Here is a 23,190-nt window from a genome sequence, read left to right on the forward strand (position 1 = left end):
CTTGCAACCTTACTGTAGCTGTTTGTGGTATCTTAAGAATTTTGGGGGTCTTTAAGATATAGGATCATATCATCTGCAATTAAGGATATTTGGACAGTTTCTTTACCTATTTGTATTGCTTTTATTTCTTCTTCTTGCCTAACTGCTCTGGCTAGAAATTCCAGTACTGTGTTGAATAGAAGTGGGGAGAGTGGGCACCTTTGTCTCATTCCTGATTTTAGAGGGAATCATTTCAGTTTTTCACCGTTAAATATGATCTTGGCTGTAGGTTTGTGATACATAGCCTTTACAATGTTGAGGTGTAGTCCTTCTATTCCTAGTTTTCTTAGAGCTTTTATCATGAAATGGTGTTGGATCTTGTCGAAGCCTTTTTCTGCATCTATTGAGATGATCAAGTGATCATTTGCTTCTATTAATGTGCTGTATTACATTTGTAGATTTGAGTATGTTGCAGGATCCCCTGCATCCCTGGGATGAAGCAGACTTGGCCATGGAGTATGATCTTTCTGATGTGTTGTTGGATTTGGTTTGCTATTATTTTATTAAGGATTTTTGCATCGATACTCATTAAAGAAATTGGACTGTAGTTCTCCTTTTTGGAGGTGTCTTTGTCTGGTTTTGTGATGAGAGTTATATTGGCTTCATAAAATGAGTTAAGCAGTATTCCTTCCTTTTCTATTTTGTGGAACAGTTTAAGGAGAGTTGGTAGTAGTTCTTCTTTAAAGGTCTGATAGAATTCAGCAGTGAATCCATCAGGTCCTGGACTTTTCTTTTCTGGGAGACTATTGCTGCTTCAATTTCTTTTCGTGTTATAGATCTAGCCAGGTGATTAATATCTTTTTGGTTTAGTTTTGTGTGGTTTTAAGTTTCTAGAAATCTGTCCATTTCTTCAAGATTTTCAAATCTGTTAGAGTATAGGCTTTCAAAGTCGTCTCTGATGATTTCTTGGATTTCCGTGGTGTTTGTTGTTATCTCCCCTTTTGCATTTCTGATTTTACTGATTTGGGTTTTTTTCTCTCCCCATTTTAGTCAGGTTTGCCAGAGTTCTGTCAAACATTATTTCTTCATTAGTCTACTATGTAAAGAAAATTGTGTGAACCAAGAAATCAAAACCCCACCACCTCTGTCCTGCACTTCTCCCCTGCACCCCACCCCCACCCTGTGCTCTCCTCTCCCTATTAATAACATTTCTACCTCTGTTCATTTTCCAAATCTGTAAAAGACAGGGCGTTTCAGGGTTGTACTGTGGTTCCTGGGCAGTCCTCTTAACCCCAGGGCGCAAATTCCAGCCCTGCAGGGGACGCCCCACCCTGAGTCTCAGCCTGCCAGGAAACCACAGAGGAGGAAGAGGCTGTCACTGCAGGCAGGGTGCTCAGCAGGAGGTGGGCATCTGAAGCCAGGTCGGCACCACCGCCCGCAGCCCCCGCAGCGCCCTCCAAGGACGCTATGCACTGTGTCCCCAGGGCAGCGCAGACTGAGTCCTCCGCAAGCAGAGGACCCCAGAGCCAGGGCCTTTGGGGAGCTTTCAGTTTCAGTAGCACAGCACAGACGCTCAAAGTCACTGCTGCCTGGGGCATGTTGACAAGGCCCATGTCATCCTGTGTCGTAACAGTCACTGTCCTGTCTCTGAGCACACGCGTCCTGAGTTCTTAGCCCTGCTTACCTGCAGTGCGATTCATTAAACCTGGTGAGTAAATGGGCGGAGGGTGGCAGAAGAGGGCGGCGGGTGTTGTGTGTGCATTTTGTGAGAAAATAGCATGTTGCTGAAAAGACCTGACTAAAGGACCGTCCCCCGCACTCCACTCGGATGTGGTGCCAGGGACTCTGACCTGGCATGTGTTGTGGACTGGCTGGTAAGGGAGCCCAGAGGAGTGTAGTTGATGTCGGATGGATAAAACTTACTGAGATCGCGAGTTACTACAGGGAGAGGAGAAATTTGTTGACATCAGACTTTAAGGGATAGCTCGGTCTATTCTTTTTCTTATTCTCATGGTATGAAATTTGACTGGGGACTTTGCATGGCTTGCTAAAGAGGTATTGAGCAATCTTACATAGTTTTCTTGTGGATAGCTGAATTCTAATAATTAACTTAAAAAATTAGCCAGGTTATTACAATATTTATTAAAAATAGTACTAAAAAAGGTCAAACAATACAGAAAAGTATAAGATAAAAAAAGATAAACGTTTAAGATAAAAAAGTTAAAAGAAAATTAATGTTTTTGTAATGTTGCCTTTTTTTTCTTTCTTGTATTTTGGTAGAAATGTAAAAGCTCATTCCTTTTCAGAAAAACATACAGATTCATAGTCACAAATGTTTATTGGACATTTTTCTTCTAAGCCCAGGGCATTCTTTGGGACTTCCCTTAGGAAAGACATTCTTTTGCATCAAGATAGATTACAATACACACATGTGCAAAAGCAATCTTTGCATTTAGAGTTATTAAGCATCCATGAAGCATCTGAAGTGAGCATAAGTTTGATAAATAGACAATAAAATGCAGCCTACTGCATGCTGCCATGAGGGAGAATTGACATGGGCAGCCTGAAGAACTCTCTGCTCTTAGTGAAGCTGCATGCTGGGTGCCTTAATACAGAGGGATGGATCAGCCCCATAGTTCAATGAAAACAAAGGGGAAAACTTGCTAGCTCTTCAGAAGCTTTTCCTGGCATTTATGGGTAAGGCCTTGGAACTATTTAGAGCAGAAATTTGCTATTTTTGGCAACAAATCAGTTATTAGGCTGAGGTAGTATTTGGTAATTCACCTGTATTCAGTCCCTTAAATTAGCCTGAATGGTTAAAAGAAAGGCTCTAGAAAGTAAAGGCTTTGGGATCTCAGTCTTAAGGCACTTTGAAGGCAAACAGAGTCACTGTACTACAAAGAAAGGGACACTCCCTTCCCATAGTATTCTTTACCTACTCCATTTACTTAAATTCATAGGAGCTTCTCAACAGTTTCCCTCTTAGATATAAAAGGCAAAGTGTTTGGGCATGACTAGGTATCTTTGTTCAGAGATGATGGTCATGACACAATTAGGGACACACAAACAAAACTCTGAAAAAGTTATTACTGCTAACAATTTTTAGTTGGGAAGGCACCAGATATACAAAGTGTTCTCCTATGCTTTGTACTATAAAATTGAAAACACAGATATACCTAAGAAGCCAGTGTAAATTAGCATCACAGCTACATAGAAACCCTTTGTATCTATTAACTTAGCTTTTACATTTAATGTGTAGCTGAGAATCTATGGCTCTATAGGATACCTCTGCCTTTAACAAGCCTGAAGAGATTCATAGTATTGAAAAACATCAAAGGAAAACCTTAGATCTCTTTTTTTTTTTTGAATAACATCTCTCTTTTATTTTAACCTTCCCCACCAGAAACCCCACATCCAATCAAACACCCAGCCCTGTCTGTTCTAGTCCCTAAATGTCTCACATGTGTCCATGCCTCTCCATTCCCTCTGCACCAGTGAAGTCCAAAAGCACTGTCATCTGCTTCCCATCCCACTGTAGAAGTGTGAACTGCTCCCCTTTATCTCAGCTTGCTTTTCTCCATCTGCTCCCCATTTTTCATCTAGAGTGACCTTTTATCTTTTTTTCCTTTTTCTTTTATTATTCATATGTTTAGGAGACAGTACTAAAGACCACAAGTAGACTTATTACCCCATGTACAAGTACAACTCATATATACAATAACAAAATGCTTAGTCAAAGCAAGCAGGTCAGTCCAGGATTTAAATGGCAGGACTGTCCAAATGACAAGGGTTTTTCCATCTGAATGGTGCCAAATACAAACAGAAGAAATGCTGAACATTTCATTGACTATTTTGTAGGTTTCACTTCGAGATACAATAAGTATTGTATACAAGAGAGCACTTATTGGTTACATTGCATATATGAAAGTCATATACTGTCAACTCTACACACTTGCACAAGTTAGACAAAACTTAGACACACAGCATTTTTAGCCCTCAGATGTGTACACATCTTTAGTCACAGATATATAGGATGTCAAATATATTATTATAATGTTAAATAATAGTTGTTTAACTAGAGTTATAAACCAGATTTAACCAGGATTATAAAGTGATCATTTAAAAGCTTTAAAAACATAAATGCTTAAAAGAATCCTGGTTGTTAAAAATCAAGTCTCTAAGTAATTATAGGCCTAGCAAAGGCAATAGAAAAATAAAAGAAATTATCTTCTTTAAAAACCTTTTTGGGCTAAAATACATATAAACATGGAAGTGCCACAAGGAACTGTGCAGCTAGCTTGAATAATCAAAATACCACTTTTTTCTTCTTTTTTTTGGAGGAGTGGGGAGCAAGTCTGCCTAGAGGTGGGAATGACACCAGTGGGAGAAGGGTGGAGGGGAAATGGTGAAGGAGGGTGAATACAGTGCAGATATGTGTACACATATATGTAAATGGAAGAATGATATCTGTAGAAACTGTTCAAGGAATGGTGGGAAGGGGGATGAAGGAGAATGGTGGAGGGGTGAATTCAAGTACAATATATTTGATATATTGTAAGAACTTTTATAAATGCCACCCAGCACAGCAATTAAAAAAAACTTTTTTAGTGTATATTAATGGTATAATTCCTTGATACATTTTTCATACCTCTTCATCTTTCTGACTAATTTTTGGCTTGATGTCTGCTTTATCAGATAAGAGTATAGCTGTTTCCTCTTGCTTTCAGATTCCATTTGCTTGGTATCATTTTCCATTCTTTCACTTTTAGTCTCTGTTTGTCTTTGCCTATAATTGATCTGCTTTACACACAGCAAACATTTGTGTTATAATCCAGTCATATGGTCTACATCTTTTCACTGGAGAATTAAGCTTATTAATATTCAGAGTTATTATTAACAAGAATGTGCTAATTCCTATAACTTTGTCATTGTGTTCTTTTCTGGTTGTTTTGAATACTATGTGTTCTTTTTCCCCTTTACTTATTATCTTAGACATTTCCTGGTTTACTGAGTTCACAGTGTTTGATTTTTTTCCTAATTCTCATTTGTTTATTCTCTAGTGAAACTTGTTTTTAACTGTCATTTCTGTGCATTTCTTTCTTCTTCCACTGTGTGTAGGATTTCTTCTAGTATCTTCTGCAATGCTGGCTTAGTAGTCATGGATTGCTTTAGTTTGTGCTTATCTTGGAAGGTCTTTATTTCTCCTTTGATGTTAAAGGAAACTTTGCTTGTTATATATACACTTGGTTGACAGTTTTTATCTCTCTGGGCTTAAAATATTTCATGTTCTGTTGGGTTTACTCAGGTTTACATTTACAAGAAACTTGGTTCTTCATGTAATTTTCACTGTTCTTTGACCTGTACTCTTAACATTTTAACTCTAATGTGATGTGGATAGTCCTTTTCTGCTCATATCAGGCTTTAAATGCTTTCAGCACCTTGATGTCCACATCTTTCACTAGATTTGGGGAATTTTCTGCCATCATTTCAGTAAAGAGGTTTCTTAGGCATTTCCTCTGTATCTCAACACTGTCTTCTGTTCTAAAAACTCCTAAGATAGTCTCTTAATCGTGTACCAGAGGTCTTTAAAGTTCTGGTCATAATTCTTATATTTCATCTTTATGACTGTGAATATGGTAAATCATGATTTGTTTTCAAAGCCTGACAGTCTGTCTTCCCACTTGATGTACCTATTGGTGACCAAATATGTTCCAATGTTTTCTATTACAGGTTAAAATTATTTGAACAAAATTCTTATAAATTTTTTGGGAATAGAAAATAGAAAAAGAATAACCACAGAGTTTTGTCTTATTTGCAGCTATTAAAATAGAATGTTGAGATTAATCCTGAAAGAGCTGTGGGAAGATGCATGCAGTTCATTATGCTTGAATTTAGCTTTCAGAGAGGGGCAGGAAGAAAGGAGGCAAGAGACTTAAGGAAAGGCCATTAAAAGCCACAAATGTCTGGTCAGGAGCTAAATCTTGACCATGGAAACATGGAGGGACCTGGACTATATGGTCTCCTTCCTTTCTTCTCCTCACACAACCTGGACATCCTGACCCTCCAGAATGACAAGATACTCAGGAAAGCCAGCAGGGGATCTTTGGGAAATTAAAGACTGATGCACATTAGTGACTTATCAAAAAAGAAAAAGTATGTTTTGGTAGAGCATCCTCTGCTAACTCTACTCACATTTCAGCCTAATTTTCTTCTTATCATCTTCCCAGTAAAAGTGACAACAGTAAACAGTAAGATTTAGTCTCTGCAAATGCAGTTTTCAGAATTGAGAACATTGTTGTATAAACTCTGCTTTCAGGGTATTGACCACTGACACCACTCCAAAGAAAACCCTCTTGGTGCTATCATACATGAGTGACTACAGATAATATTTATTCATTGTATATTTCAATAGTCTACAATAAAGATTTTAATGTTTTTACCATGAAGAATTGATGTTTGAGGAAATCGGCATTTTGGGCCTGATTTAAACATTATGCAGTGTAGACATGTATTAAAACCTAAGTTTTATGCTGTTCTGAAACACAGGAATTAATTCATTTGATATAAGATACAGCAAATAGATGAATATTTTATGGCTTTGTAAAATTGTAAGTTGCATAGCCAGAATAATTGTTTCTTAGAGAGTAAACAGTTCCTCATTGTCCACTATGGCAGCCATCAAGCAATGTAGCTATTTATATTTTAAGTGAATTAAAATTAAGTAACGTTAAAACTTGAGTTTTTCAGTCATTTCTCCTACATTTCTATTACCCACTATCATCTTAATGTATATCTTGGACAGGACCTACCCCTTATTTTCTGTCCCGTACATGCTGCTGAAAAAAACAAGAATAGATACTTTTTAATCTGCCCCATTGTGTTGAGTTGCAATATATAAGAGAATCACTTTTTCGGTTCTTATTTGTAGACTTTTTTTTAACACATCAAGAACCCAGATTATTGCATGTGATTTGTTGCGTAATTATTAGGATCTAAGTAAACAGCTAAGTTTTTACTTTGACAAGTTCAATAGCTGTACCTGGTGTTTCCTAATCTCTGCTGTTTAAGGCATAACCTCAGGGCTCAGTCCTTGAACTTTCTTGGTCTACAATACAGAGGAGGAAACTCTTTGCCTCCTTTTAGGGTGAGTGTTTAGAGGCATGTGAATTTAACTGACAAAAATCAGATTAGCAGGAGAAAGTGTAATCCCAGGTTCAAAGAAAAATATGACTCAAAGGAGAGGCTAGAATTTGACAATGTTTATAAGGGATATGATGGAAGGAGAAGGAATTTATGGGAAAACAAGACTTTACAATGAATAGGAGCTGTGATAGTTTTGTGACAATGAAACCTAGTTTTTGTCCCCAGCCCCGAATTCAGGGTCCCTCATGTCAGAACCAACCACTCACCCCAACATGTCAGATGAAGAGGAATAGTGGTGAAGGGCAGAGAAAGGAGGTTTATTACACGGGACAGCCAGCTGGGGAAGAGGACAGCAAGCACTTCAGCCCAGAAGCACTGAGTACAGACTTGAGCTATAGGTTGAAACAGAGACATAATTAAAGCAGGGAGTGAGAATTATGCATAGTTGAACAGTTCAAGTCACAGGTGTTGGCCTTCATCTCAGTCCTGGTTTGGGGAGGGGCTCTGGAGAGTTGTTACCACAATCACCACTCCAGGGGAACAGTCTGGTAAGGATAAGCAAAGTCATTGCTTATGTCTGGAGGGTGATCTGTCCTAAGGAGCTTCAACTGTTCCCTTCCTCTGTCCCTGCTGCTAAAGATGTTATCAATCAGTCCTGTCGTTCCTGGATTCCAAGGTGGTTTTAGAGTGAATGGCTTAGAGGAAAAAACAGACACAAAACTCGAGGCAGGATGCCAAGTATTTGTCCTATTTTTGGTTAATTCCTGGGCCTAAGTAGGGGTCAGTGCTTTTTAGCAAACAGTAGTATGAGTACCTGTTACAATTCCTGGCTTGTGCTTGAACATTCATTAATCATGGAGAAATTAGGTTGTCAGCCAGTCTGACTTTGCAGGTTTTTTGGCAGGGACTAAACTAGCACATGAGAAGTGGAAAAAATTATAAATACTCAAGTATATAAGTCAAGAGAACCTGTTGCTTAATCCTAAGTCGAAACTAGAAACTAAAACTAAAGCAGAATAGAAGAGAGAATAAAAGAAGACATCCAATTGGATAAATTGTGGGGGACCCACTTATTTAAAATAACTACATGAGTATTGACTACTAAAAAGGTGCATTTGGAGTCAATAAAAATAATCACTTTTGTCTCTATTTAAACAGAGGGCCTTGGCCAAAAGTATGAGTTTTCCTTCTATTAGAGGTGTCCTATTAAACACCTGTTCTCTATTAGAGAACCCCTTTATTCATAACTCTTGACAGAAGTGACTCCATTTGGACTCTTAACACCTTCTCTTCTTTACTGAGAAGTTGTTGTTTCTGAAGTTTTCTCTGAAAATATCTACTAACCTTGATGTGGTTTTTCCCTCATCACCAGGATGAACCTTTTCCCAGATGTTCTGATCTGAATTTATGTCACAGATAGACTGGTCATGTGAAAATCAGTGTCAATAAAACCCTTTTGGCCAAATTTCAATTAAGATGAAATTTGAATTTCAATTACCTGGTGTCCATTTTTAAGTTTAATTCTATCTGGCCTGTCAGTGATGTCCTATTATCTCAAAAAGTCTGCTCAGGCTGCTATTGTGAGAGATTGTATTTCTCAGAATGTCAGTAGACAGTAGCTACAAAATTTTATATGGAATATACAAAACAAAAATTTTAAAAGCCAACTAATTTGACAGGCAATACTTGCTAGAGTCATGCTCTATGAGCCTGATGGCAAGTGCTCCAGAGAAGGACCAGACTGTAGATGACAAAAAAAAAAAAAAAAAAACCAAACAAAAACAACAACAACAAAAACTTAGAATGGTTGTGGTTAAAGTTTAAAAAAAACAGTTTAGCAATTGACGAAAGAGTGTCGTTATTTACATTGCTTACAGTATTTTTAGGATAATAATTATAATTGACGGCCTTATGCCAGCACCATCAAGCTCTCCTTGTTACAATTAGGAACCAAGGGACCCAAGCTTGTAAAAGACCAGCATCACAAAAAATTCTAATTGGAAGGATGCTGGCTTAGTAAAGTGTTCTCCTAAGTTTTGCATTCTACAAGGATTATGTACTTGGGGAATGTAAATACATTTAATAATCAAAGGATTCAGTAACAATGGGCATCATGGTTACATGATATGTATTAATTCTGCTTTACATTTGGAGTAAAATTTAGAATCTTTGGCTAAGTAAGATAATAGATGTATGAGTACAGAGAACAATCAAAATCTTGTATCTCTTATCAGTTAGATGAAGAGTGCCAGGGATCCCAAATATACTTATTTTTTAACTAACAAATGCATCTCACAGATACAGTGACACTCAGGTGGTTAAGATAAACATTTGTAGGCCAGGTTTTAATTTGGAAAGGACTGCCCACAAGGTAGGTTTTTTACATCTGAATGGTACTGATTACAAAGAAATACCAAAAATTTTATTCACCATTTTATATTTGAAGGTTTAAATGCAGTACATGTTGGATAATAGAGAGCATTAGCTGGTCATTTTACATGTATTTAACTTTTTTTTTTTTTTGGTGGGATTGAGGTTTGAACTCAGGGCCTTGTGTTTGCTATGCAGACACTCTACCAATTGAGCCACACTGTGAGTCCTTTTGTGTTGAGTATTTTAGAGATAGGGTTTGAGAACTATTTCCTTGGGCTGGCTTCAAACCATGATCCTCCTGATCTCTGCCTCGTGAGTAGCCAGGATTACAGGCGTGAGCCACTGGCATCCAACCAAACTTAAACATTTTTAATTTGACTATTTTTTGCACAACATTTAGATAAAATTTAGACAATCAAGCTCTAAATATTTTTAGTCACAAACATATATGGCACTAAATGTATTAAAACAACTTAAAATAATAATTGTTTATTTAACCACAGTTATAAGGTGATCATTTAAAAAACTATGACATAAACAGATATTTAAATGAACACTGATTCAAATAAAACTCAGTGTTTTAGGTCGTCAAAAGCCTGGCAAATTTGCAGAAAACACAAGCAAGTATCTTGATCAAACATAAAATATTTATTTTATGCCAGGTTTTTTCAAATGTAGCTATTAGCATAAAAATAAATCTCAAGATAGTCTCATTGCTTTAGACATAGAAGATTAGTTTTTAATTTTACATGAGCACATTAAAATTTGACCTTAGAAGAAACGTTTTTTTCACAGTACTGGAGTTTGCTCACAGTGCAGGGCCTCATGCTTCTAGGCAGACACTCTATCACTTGAGCCACATTCTTAACTCCCTTAGAAAATTCTTCAGAGAGCTCAATTCATAGCCATCTTAGTCATGTACATAAACTTTATATCACTTCCATCTTTTATATAAGTTTTAAGACCTACTCATACATGTTGCAATTTTCTGGAAACTTTGGGGTTTTTCCCCATCCTTCATTTCCCATTATGGAACAATCTTTAAGGACAAAGCTTACTTTATAAATTCTGTCCTCATCCAAAAGCATTTTAGTTTCCCTTTAAAACTTCTCTAAAACTATATACCCATACAATGCAACTTATATTCCTTCAAGTGCTTCAAGGTAAAGTAACAGTGTCTCTCTTTCTTACCTTGTCTGGTCCCAGGACTTAACGCCCTGTGAGCATCTCTAATATCTTCCTGTGAACTCCAGACCATCTCACCATCTACTTTATCTCCATTTGAAAGTCTGAAAAACCATCTCATTGATTGAGTTGGTAAGTTAGAAGGTCATACCGGAAGGAGTGAGCTGGAGAGGTAGGAGTGAGAGGAAGGTGTCTTCATTCACAGTAACAAGGCAGAGTGCTGTTAGGACACTGTGGAGGGCAAGAGCAGAAGAGGAAAGTAGATTAATGAATGGGGAGGCCAGGAGAGAGATTTTTATCTGGAATCTGAAATCATTGTAGCTGCCTTGGTATTAAACTTTATAATTGTGTGTGATAGCTTTCTCAGAAAACAGCCTACTCACACTTGGGTGCTTTATTGAATGAGGGTCTAGAGTAGTACTGGGGTCTCAACCCAAGGCTTTGCATATGCTAAGTCTGTACTCTACTACTGAGAAGCACTCCTAGCCTGTTGTCACTTTAATTTCCAGAGTCTTAACTGGATATGTCAGAGAGGAGAGGAGGAAAGGGTTTTTCCTTTCCTAAGTCAGCATTTAAGAAAACCTAAGGCAACACACTATTGTATAAGAAAGACCCAAAGGGATTGGGGAAGTTTGTTGTCCAGGGAGTCTTGTCTGATTTTAAAAATGTTCCTCCCTAGATGTCTTGAAATTGATGTTCTTTTGCCAGTACCCAGGCCCACCACCTTGTCCAAGGCTGTCTATTCTGGTTTTCGGTGACAGCCCCTTAACTTAACTGGTTTCTAAACTTGTCTTCCCCTCCCTAGCACTCTCTACACAATGGCTGATGTGCAAGATCTCTTAGAGACATAATTAGCAACATGAGCCTTTTCTGATTTAAAGGCCTTAGTGTCTCACTGAGCATAGATATCTTCCATGATGAGGTCTCTTCCTATCTGTCAAAAATCCAAATTATTACCAAGCAACCTTGGAATATAGAGTTAGGGTGGATCTGTGAAATGAGGGACAATGTGAAAACCGTTGATCAGTTGAAGACATTTTTTTAAGTTCAAGAAATAACAATTTACGGAAATTAAAATTCCCTATTTTGTATAATTTTTTCCATTCTATGTATCAGGTGGAGCAATCACCTGTGACCATTTTGATCTCTTGGTGGTAACTTCAGTAGATAGCTGAAGGAGGTATACACTTACCACAGAACAACTCTCCATACAGAAGAATCACCTCTAGGAAAACAATTTAAAGGAAGCTCGTTCAACTCTTGACCTGAGATTCCTTTCCTATCTACCAACATGTGAGGTCTTAAAATCTACCTGGGTCCTTTTCCTATCCTCCTACAGTTTTCATTGTATGAGTTTTACACTCTGATTAAAGAGGAATATACAATTAAAAGTATGAAGTGAAAAGTAGAGGAAACTGGTATTTTTAATGCAGATTATTAATATAAAGATTATTAGCATAATAGGTATGTATAATAGATACTACTTTTCCCACTTTTAAAAAAGTGAAATTGTGGCCTCACTAATTAGAAGGTAACATCATGGGTTCACATGTTGGCAAGGGCAAAGCCAAACAGTATGATTAGGGACTAAGACAGTGGGGAGAGATTTGTTACTTTCAACAGGTAAGGGGAACTCGGAGATCATTTTCAAGGCAGTATTCCCTCCTCAAATAAAGAAAACAGGGGCTTTTATTGAGGAAACCTATACATATTCATAAAAGGAAAACTGAACACAAGTAGAGGGTATACATGCTCAGTTTGGGGTCATCAGCACCTGTTCAAAAGAAAAAATGGGGGCATATTCATCTCTAGGCAGAGAATTTAACATTATAATAAGAAAGTTTGCTCCAGGACACCTAAAAAGAATGACCCAGAGTGGCAGCTGCCTTTAAATCTCTCTGAAGAGCCCTAGTTGAAATTTAAATATATGTATATTTGTGGATGCATTTCCAATCTTTTAAAGTGGATTTCTCCCCACTCCACCTCCCTTCCCCAACCCCTGTGAGTGGAGAAGCCCATTCCTAAAATTGCTTTCCTGGATTATCAGTTAACAAAGAGAGGGTCTGCCAGTAAATGGATAGCTGGAAAAGGGCAAAGAAATCCTATGATCTCATTTTAAGGGCTTTTCAAGTTGGCTAAGATTTCTAACCAGCCCAGATAACATGAGGAGCTGGGGGCAGGTAGATTCTGAAGCCTGCCAGAGGTTTTTTCTAAGGACTTAAGATCCACAGTTTATCCAAGAGTCCTAAGACCCACTTTCTGCAGAGAGTTTGGACACATCGAGAAAAACCCAGTTAATATCAGCAATGCTCTGGAAACCAGGAAGCAGCAACAAAGTGAAGGCTGATTTTTGCTACAGGGAAATGTATATTCGATCTGGGTGTTTTTCTTTACAATAAAAGATAATGGTGCTAATCCAAATGAGAGCAGCACACATGAGCAGAAAGCTGATGACCAAAGGGGAAGATTAATGTGTACTTCAAGGCAGTTGTTACAGACTGGGTCATCTAATCCCAATCTGCTATATCCACTAGAGCCTGGCTACTTTGAGGTTGGTGTGATGCTGAGGTGTTGTCCTTACCATAAACTGTTTTGTCTTCCGTATTGGTGTTAGAAATAAAGTTTCTTTCCTTTCTCTGTTTTTTCTTTTGCTTTCCTTCCTTTTCCTCCCTCCCTCCCTTCCTATCTCTATCCCTTTCTCTCTCCTTCCCTCCCCTCCCTCCCTCCCAACCTCCCTCCCTTCCTTCCTTCCCTCCTTCCTTCCTTTTTTATGTAACATATTTCATCTGGATGGTGTGCCTTGGTCACACCTGTCTAATGTCTTAGTTTGTGACTTGTGACTTGTGAATTATGAAGGCCCAGCACCTCTCTGAGGAAGGTTGTGAGACCCCTCGTGAGGAACTAAGCAGCTGTTTGGCCATGTGAGTTGCACACTTAGCCCAGTCACAGGGAAAGCAGACTTTACTCACAGACTTCTGACATTGTTTCTGTATTAAATCTTAGCCTTTAGTTTCTGTAGGCATGGGTGATTTTTCTTGGGTATTTGAGCTCCAGCTGTGGCCTTCTATAGAAGAAAGCCACAAAAACTCATCTCCATCTTGAGTCAATGAGTTATTTAAAGTCAAGCAATATGCTACTTGATTGTCTTAGTAAGTCTTGGGAGAAGTTTAGAAAAGTGTCCCCACTGGCTGAGCATCACATGGGGGTGGCAGCAGGAGAAGTGATGACTGGTGTTGAATTTGGATATTTTGGTTTCTGACGGTAGGGAGATGGCTTACAAAGTTTTTTAAGTAAAGGACAAAAGTTCTTACTTACTTGTACCTTTTCTTCACTACTTCATGGGAATAGAATTTTTACTGATTATTTCCATTGCCTGTGTTCACAGATTAAAACTCAGCTTTAATTTCCTAGTTATAATCTGTTAATATTTTCTTACTTTTCCAGTTTTAAAATGAATAGAGTGTTGCAAATGCTAAGTTTTGGGAAATAGAAACAATTATTCAGAGATTAATTTGAGCTTTTGCTATGACATGCCTGTGTATGGTTTTCTTGTATTTATCCTGCACTTCCTCAATTTGTGACTTGAAACCTTTATCCGTTTTGTAATATAATTGGGCAGTATTCTTCTTTGCAGGGCTGGTGAAGTGGCTCAAGAGATAGAGTGCCTGCCTAGCAAGAGTGAGGCCCTGAGCTGAGGACCTTCAATAAAAAGAAAAGAAAAGAAAGCCTTATTCCTTATTTCCTGCCTCTTCTCCCTCCCTCCTTTCTTTCTTCCTTCTTCCTCTCCTCCTCTCCCTTCTTCCTCTCCTCCTCTCCTTCTCCTTTTCTTCATTTTTCTTTTTTGTGTTTTGGAACCCTGGGCCCAATGCATTCTAAACATTTACAACGCCACTTCCTGACTCTCAAGCCTAGATGAGTGTTTCTTTTAAATGCTGATCCTGTACCATGTCTCATCCTGTCACAAGTCTCCAGGTGCAGCTATGCCATACCCTTTTCCTCATATCCCCTAGGTTCTTATGCTTTTTCATTTAGTTCTCTTTCTTGTCATGTTAGACTTTTTTCTCTTTCCATGGTGATAATTTTCATCATTCAGTACTTTCATTCTGGATATTTTCTATGCATTATCCTTAAAGTTCACTAATTATCTTTCTTAAACTGTGTAAAACTCCTGCCAAACTCATCTATTAATTCTCAAGTTTGGTTGTTTTAAATTGATTCTGGTTCTTTGGTGATAATATACCTTTTCATTTTGTTCAATATTCTCTCTCTCTCCCTCAGCAGCACTGGGATTGCACTTGCTAGACAGGTGTTCTACCACTTGAGTCATGCCTCCAGCCCCTGTTTTTGAAAACGTGGCTAGTTGTTTTAATGTCAATGTTTTATAACTCTACTCTGAATTACCTGTGGCTCTGTTTCTATGTTTTCACTTTTGAAAGTTTAGGTCATGTTTTCTGCCATAAGTGAAATTTTTTTATTGAAATTTTGCTTGACTTATTTTTGAAGGTAGATTTAGCTGTCTTCTTGCAAAGTCTGAGCACATCACCTTGATTAGGTAGTGGCTGGTCTGTTTTGGGTTTGATGATATAAGCAGGGTATAACTCTTCTGAGATCTCAAAGCTTGGGGATTCCAGGGTTCTTTGTCTTTCCTAGGCTAACACCTCCAAATTTTGTCTCCCAGCTGAGAGACTGTTGAAATGTTTGTTCAGAATTATTAGAAGCTTCAGGAAAATACCTGTAGCAGCCTCTCTGCCTGGTGTTCCTGAATTGTCCCTGTGCACATGCAGTTTGTGTGTGCAAATACCAGGAGAGGAAAGGGCACAGGGGTAGAGTTTGCCTCTGTGCCGTTCCCTCCTTTCCAGGACTTTGGCTGCTCCAGTCCTGGCTGCTCTGGCTGCTGTCATCACAGAACTCTTCACACAGTTGCTCTCATGCTTTGTCCTCGTGTGGTTGTTCTCAGGAGGATGAGTTGTTTGGAGCAGCCTCTCCATCAGAAGCCAAGAGAAAGTTCTTCATGGATGACCTTACCTTTTAAAAACGAAAACTAGGACAGGGCATGGACCTCACACCTGCAATCCCAGGTAGTTAGGAGGTAGATACCAGTAGGATCACAGTATGTGGTCAGGTGGGCAGAAATTCAAGAAAGCCTCATTTCAACTAATAAGCAGGGCATGGCGGTATGGGCCTTGCATCCCTTGTGGGAGGCTTAAGTAGGTGGATCATGACTTGAGGCTGCCCCTGAAAAAAATGCGAAAACCTATCTGAAAAGTAGCTAAAGCAAAACAGGGCTAGAGGCATGACTCAAGATATAGAACACCTGTCTAGCAAGCTCCAGGCCCTGAATTCAAACCTCAGTACCACCAAAAATAATAAATAAATATATAAATGCAAACTAAATTTATTGCAGTCAGCATTTCAAACCATTTTACAAGTCAGTTTGCCTTAGGTATTATTCTAATTAAGAATTTTAAGGGGCTTTTATAATTTGTTTAATGGAAAAGTTTATTTTTTTCCCTTTATTGTCATGCTGGGTGGGGTACATTGTGGCATTTACAAAGGTTCTTACAATACATCAAGTATATCATACTTGAATTCACCACCTCCACCACCCTCCTTTATCCCCCCTCCCCTGATTCCTGAAATAGTTTCAACAGGTATCATTTTGGCATTTCATACATGTGTACGCATTTTTTTGCACCATATTTACCCACCTACCCTCTTTTGCCTCCACCTCCCCCCACTCTCTGGTGCCAACTCCACTCCTGGGAAGATCCTGTTCTGCACTACTATTCTCTGATTTTGTGGAAGATAAAAGATAAAAAGAAAAACAAGACATTTTTGCATTTTTGTGATAAAGGTAGCTACACAGGGAGTTAACTTGTGATATTTCTATGTATATATGTATTATAACCCCAAATGGTTCATCTCCTCTAATTTTCTTCATTCTTCCTTAGTCACTTTCTTATGGTCATTTCAGCCAGTTTAAGATTTCTGTACTTATTCTTGTATAGAGAGTATATCAACTATATTTAAGTTCTCAGTTTCCTTCTTTTACCCTATCCCTCCCAGGCATGACCTTCCCATAGTGTGACCAGTGTTTCATAATATTACTGCATTTGTATTAGGTCTAGTGGCTTTGGCCTTCTGATCCTGGCTAACCTCATTTCAGATAATGTTCTCCAGTTCAATTTACCTGCAAATGACAAAATTTCATTCTTCTTTATGGCTGAGTAAAACTCCCCTCTATATAAATACCACATTTTCTTAATGATAGTAGATGAGTTGGAGCATCTTGGCTATTTTGATAGCTTAGCTATTATAAATAGTGCTGCAATAAACATAGGTGTGCAGGTGCCTTTGTTGTAAGCTGACTCAGATCCCTTTGCTTATCCCTAGGAGTGGTATGGCAGGTCTATTTTTAATTTTTTAAGAAACCTCTGTACTGTTTTCCATAGTGGTTGTACTAGCTTACATTCCCACCCACAGAGTGGAAATGACAGTTCCTTTTCCACCCCCATATCCTCACCAACATTTGTTGTTGTTTGTGTTCTTGATGGTAGCTATTCTAACAGGAGTGAGGTGGAATCTTAATGTGGTTTTGATTTGTATTTCCTTTACAGCCTGGGATGTTGAGCATTTCTTCATTTTTTCTTTTTTTTTTTAGCAATTTGGACTTCATCCTTTAAAAAGGCTTTTTTCAGTTCATTTGAAGAAATGACTCATTTCTTCATTGAGTCACTGATTTTTGGGAGGGAGTTTAGTTTTTTGAGTTCCCTGTGTATTCTGATTATCAGTCCCTTGTCTGATGTATAGCTGGCAAAGACTTTCTGCCATTCTGTGGGAAGCCTCTTCAATTTAGAAACCATTTCTTTTATTATGCAAAAGCTTTTTAATTTCCTGTAGTAACATCTGTCCATTCTTTTTCTTAGTTGCTGAGCCAGTTAAGTTCTATTGAAGAAGTCATTGTCTATACCTATTAATTCCAGTATATTCCCTGCTCTTAACTGCACTAGTTTTCAGATTTCAGGTCCTTAATCCACTTTGAGTTGATTCTTGTACAGGGTGTCAGATATCGATGTAGTTTCAGTTTTCTGCAGGAAGACATCCAGTTTTTCCCAGCAACATTTGTTGAAGAGGCTGTCTTTTCTCCATCTTATGGTTTTGGTGCCTTTGTCAAAAATTAAGTGGACATAACTGTATGGATTCATACCCAGGTCTTCTATTCTGTTCCATATCTGTTTTTATACCAGTACCCTGCTGTTTTTATTGCTATGGCTCTGTAGTATAGTTCAAAGTCAAATATTGTGATACCTCCAGTGTTGCTCTATTGCTCAGAATTGCCTTAGCAATTTGTGGTCTTTTGTACTTCCAAATGAACTTTAGGGTAGATTTTTCAATCTCTGTGATGAATATCATTGGAATTTTGAGGGGAATTGCATTAAACATGTAGATTGCTTTTGGTAGTATAGCTATTTTTACTATGTTGATTCTACCAATCCATGAGCACGGGAGATATTTCCATCTTCTGTAGTCTTCTTCAGTTTCTTTCTTCAGTGGTTTATAGTTTTCCATGTAGAGGTCATTCACATCCTTTGTTAAGTTTATTCCTAGGGTTTGTTTTTTTTTTGAGACTATTGTAAATGGAATTAATTTCCTATATTCTTTCTCAATCTGTTCATTCTTGGTGTGTAGAAAGGCTACTGATTTTTGTAAATTGATTTTGTATTCTGCTACATTGCTGAAGCTGTTTATGGTGTTTATGAATTTTTTGGTGGAGTTTTTGGAGTCTTTTAGATATAAGATCATGTTGTCTATGAATTGGAATAGTTTAACTTCTTCCCTTCCTATTTGTATTCCTTTTATTTCTTCTTCCTGTCTTATTGCTCTGTCTAAGAATTCCAAGACTATGTTGAATTAAAGTGGGGAAAGTGGGTATCCTTGTCTCATTCCTGACTTTGGGGGAAATGGTTTCAGTTTTTCCCCATTAAATGTGATGTTGGTTATGGGTTGACATAGGTAGCCTTTATTATGTTAAAGTAAATGCCTTCTATTACTAGTTTCATCAGAGTTTTTAATCATTAAAAGATATTGAATGTTATTGAAGGCTTTTTCTGCATCTATTGAGCTGATAAAGTGGTTTTGGTCTTTGCTTTTGTTAATATGGTATATTATATTTACTGTTTGGCATGCGTTGAACCATCCCTGCATCCTTGGGATGAAGCCAACTTGGTTATGGTGAATGATCCTTTTGATATATTCTTGAATTTGGTTTGCCATTGTTTCATTGGGGAGTTTTGCATCTATGTTCATTGAAGAGATTGGCCTGTAATTCTTTTGTGTGTGTGTGTCCTTGTCCAGTTTTGGGCTGAGTGTCAATACTGGCTTCATAGGATGAGTTTAGCAGTACTCCTTTCCTTTCTATTTTGTGGAAAAGTTTAAGGAGTGTTGGTATTAGTTCTTCTTTAATAGTGTTGTAGCATTAGTGAAGAATATGTCAGGTCCTGGGGTTTTCTTTTTTAAGAGACATTTATTTCATTGCTGCTTCAATTTCATTGCATGCTATAGATCTGCTTAGGTGATTAATATCCTCTTGGGTCAATGTTGGATAGTCATATGTATCTAGAAATTTGTGCATTTTTCTAACCTTTCCAATTTATTTGAATCTAGGTTTTCAAAGTACTCCCTGATGATTCCCTTGATTTCCATGCTGTTTGTTGTAATCTTCCCATTTTTGTTTCTGATTGTGTTGATTTGGGTTTTTCCTTCCTCACTTTAGTCAGATTTGCAAGGGAAGGGCTCCCTGATCCTGTTTAGTTTTTCAAATGACCAACTTTTTGTTTCATTGATTTTTTGTTTTTTTTGTTTGTTTGTTTGTTTTTTGTTTTCTATTTCATTGGTTTAGGCCCTCATTTTTTATTATTTCTCTCCTTCTGCTTGTTTTAGGTCTATCTTGTTGGTGTTTTTCTGAGAGGCAGCATTAGGTTATTTTATTTGAGATCTTTCTGTGTTTCAATATATGCTGTCATGGCTATAAACTTTCATCTTAGGACTGCCTTTGCTGTGTCCCACAAGTTCTGATAGGTTGTGTTTTCATTCTCATTAAATTCCAGGAACTTTTTGATCGCCTCCATTATTTCTTTCGTGACCTGCTGATCATTGAGGAATGCTTTGTTAGCCACCAGTTGTGTGAGTATTTTCTGTTGCTTTTTTTGTTGTTGAGTTCTAATTTTATGGCTTTGTGTCCAGACAATATTTATGGAGTTTTTTCAGTCTTCTTATATTTGTTGAAATATGCTTTGTGCACTAGGATATGGTCTACTTTGGAGAAAGTTCCATGAGCTTCTGAGAAGAGTATATAATGTGCTGCTACAGGATGGAATACTCTGTAGATACCTGTCAGATCCATTAGATCTATGGTGTCATTCAATTCTAGAGTTTCTTTTTAAATTTTTTTTGTCTAGATGTCCTATCTATTGGTGATAGAGGAGTATTAAAGTCTATCATTACCATTGTGTTGGGGTCTATCTGTGATTTTACATCCATTAGTGTATTTTTAATGGAGTTGGGTACACCAACATTGGATGAATGTAAGTTGATCATTTTTATTTCCTCATGATCTATTGTTCTTTTTATTAGTATAAAGTATCCTTCTTTGTCTTTTTCTGACTAATTTAGATTTGAAGTCCACTTTATCGGATATAAGTATTGATACTCCTTGCCTGTTTTCAGGGGCCATTAGCTTGGTAAATCATCTTCTACCCTTTCACACTATGATAGTGTTTGTTTCTGTCAATAAGGTGGGTTTCTTGTAAACAGCAGATTGTTTCTTTTTAATCTAGTTCCCAAAACAGTGTCTTTTGACGGGAGAGTTGAGTTCATTAATATTTAGTGTTAATATTGAGAAGTATGTAGTGATTCCTACCATTTAGTTGTTTTTGTTATTTAAGGAATTGTGTATGTGCAACCAGTTCTATGCTACTCTCTATATACTTGTTTGTTCTTCTCTTGAGGTTGATACTTCCCATCCTTTTGTGGTTATGTTTGTTTTTGTCTTCTGAATGCAGGACTCCTTTCAGAACCTTCTGTAATGGTGATTTGGTGGTCATATATTGTTTGACTTTCTGTTTATCTTGGAAGAGTTTTATTCCTCCATCAATTTTGAATCATAGCTTTGCTGGGTAGAGTATCCTAGGACTGAAATTGCTTTCTTTCAGTGCTTGAAATACCTCACTCATGCCCTTCTTGTTTTTAAGGTTTCTGTTGAGAAAACTGCTGTTTTTGTGATGGGTTTATCTTTATATGTTATTTGGTTTTTCTCTCTTACAATGTTCAGTATTCTTTTTTTGTTCTTTATCCTAGTTATTTTAATGATAATATGCCATGGAGAGGTTCTATTTTGGTCATATCTGTTTGATGCCCTGGAGGCTTCCTGTACCCGACTGGAGATATCTTTCTCAAGATTTGAGAACATTTCTGGTGTTATTCTGTTGAATACACTGCCTGTACCTTTGGCTTGCCCCTCTTTTCTTACTTTGTGGCCCATGGTTCACAGGTTTGGTCTTTTGATGAAGTTGCAGTGTGTTTGCATATTCCTTTTGCAGCTCCTGTGTCTTTTATCTAAGGATTCTTCTGTTTTTTCTTTAATATATATTTTGTTTTTGAGCCTTTAAGTCTGTCTTCTACTTGTTCATGTCTGCTGGAGTGACTTTCAACTGTACTTTTTATTTGATTTAAGGAAGTTTTTATTTCCAGGATTTCTGTTTCTTTTCCTGAGGTTTTCCATATCTTTGTTGAACTCCTCTTTCATATCATGCGCTGCCTTCTTTACTTCATATATCTCCTTTTTTGTAATCTTAATTTCAGTTTGAAGTTTGTTGAAGTCTTTTCTGAGTTCATTTAGTTGCTTCTGTGTCTTGTCAAGTTTTTTAACTGTGTTGTCTTGATATTCCTTGAGTTGTTTATCTCATGTTCTCTTTAAGCTTCTCATGAAGCTCCTCCTTGAGTAATTCTATGAGATGTTTTTTTGAGATCCTCTTTAAGCATCTCCTTATGGACCTCACTGATCTTTTTTGTTATTTAAGGATTTGTGTGTGTGCAACCAGTTCTATGCTACTCTCTCTGTATTTGTTTGTTCTTCTCTTGAGGTTGATACTTCCCATCCTTTTGTGGTTATGTTTGATTTTGTCTTCTGTGTGCAGGACTTCTTTCAGAATCTTCCGTAATGGTGATTTGGTGGTCATATATTGTTTGAGTTTCTGTTTATAATGGAAGAGTTTTATTCCAATAATTATCATTATTCTAGTGCTGTCAGCAACTGGGTATTCATTTCCTTCATTTTCCAGTGAATCATTATTCTTTTGAGGGGTTGTATTCCCCTGCCTTCTTCTCCCCATGTTTCTACTTTGTGCCATGCTTCTATGTTATTGATTGGCTACTCAGGATTTTAATCACCTGTTATATTTCTTTTAAGTTAATTACTGTGCTGTGACTGGCTTATCATTAGCTACTTTGATGTGCTATTTCTGTTCCCTGTCCTGGAGGTATTTACTAGCAATAACAAATTTGCTCATTCAATATCAGACCAGTTATTTACATAACATATAGAGAACCCCTTGGTGATATTATCCATAGCAGTGGGAATTCAGGGAATAATGGTTCTTTGATGGAGAGGGATACTTAAGTAATTAAAAAGATGGTTCTAGAGGAGGGGGCAGAAAGGAGGCATTGGATGAGGGGAAAAAGGGTGTGAGGTGTGGGGACCATAGGGTAATAAGTCCCTAATGTGTGTTAAAGTGTAGTTCAGTTATCCTGGGAGAGGGTGCTATTGTCAGGGATTACTGGGAGATAGGAAGGATGGGGTAACATGTAAAGTTGGTATAATAGACTATTCAGTGGATGGTGAGAGTTGAGGAGATCAGGCAAGTGGGGGGAAGAGGGGGAAGGAGAGGAAGGTAAGGAGAAGAAAGGAAGGGAGAGAAGAAGAAAAGAAAAAAATGGGGAAGAGAAAGGAAATTGTAGCAATAGATAGCTATTATATATATAAAAATATTGGTTCAATGAATGTTCTGCACCCTCCTCTGATTTCAAATTCAGGTGCTAATGCTTTTTACAGAGGTTTTGGCCCTTCCAATTGTTCGTATGCTGGACTGTGCAGCAGTGGATGTTGCCGCTCCCTACTGGACAGCTTTGGGGATAATCAGCTCAGAGTGTTTGAGCCCAGAATTTCCATGGTGGGATGGGCCATCTGGTACAGGCAGGTTCTCAGAAATGGTCCCACAAGGAGCTGGTATATGAGCAATCACCAGCCCCTTCTACCCACAAGGCAGGCCTGTGGGCTGAATTGAGCTTTTCTCTTGGACGTCTGTCAGTTTCAGCTCATTCCCAGTTTCTCCAAGACAATGCAATGTGTAGTTTCCACCAGAGTGCTGCTGAGTCACCCCTCCACAACACAGGTTAATTCAGCTCACGTTCTGCCTCACACACTCCAGGCAGAGAGGAAATGTTCCCTCCATG

The 23,190-nt window shown here is 37.8% G+C and overlaps 1 protein-coding gene across 5 annotated transcripts in view; it reads left to right on the top strand.

Moving 5' to 3' along the window:
- The first annotated feature begins 1,315 nt into the window (after window positions 1–1,315).
- LOC109679387 (broad substrate specificity ATP-binding cassette transporter ABCG2-like) overlaps window positions 1,316–23,190 on the top strand; it is a 65,397-nt gene continuing 43,522 nt past the window's right edge. For 2 of the 5 annotated variants that reach the window (XM_074041779.1, XM_074041783.1), the window contains exon 1: window positions 1,316–1,687. The gene's annotated coding sequence lies outside the window, so the exon portion shown is untranslated. Of the gene's footprint in view, window positions 1,688–10,701; window positions 10,813–19,787; window positions 19,864–23,190 lie in introns of all 5 variants that reach the window. The other 3 variants (XM_074041781.1, XM_074041782.1, XM_074041780.1) reach the window with 3 other exon arrangements.

This window comes from Castor canadensis, chromosome 9 (assembly GCF_047511655.1).
Source record: "Castor canadensis chromosome 9, mCasCan1.hap1v2, whole genome shotgun sequence".
Taxonomy (NCBI): Eukaryota; Metazoa; Chordata; class Mammalia; order Rodentia; family Castoridae; genus Castor; species Castor canadensis.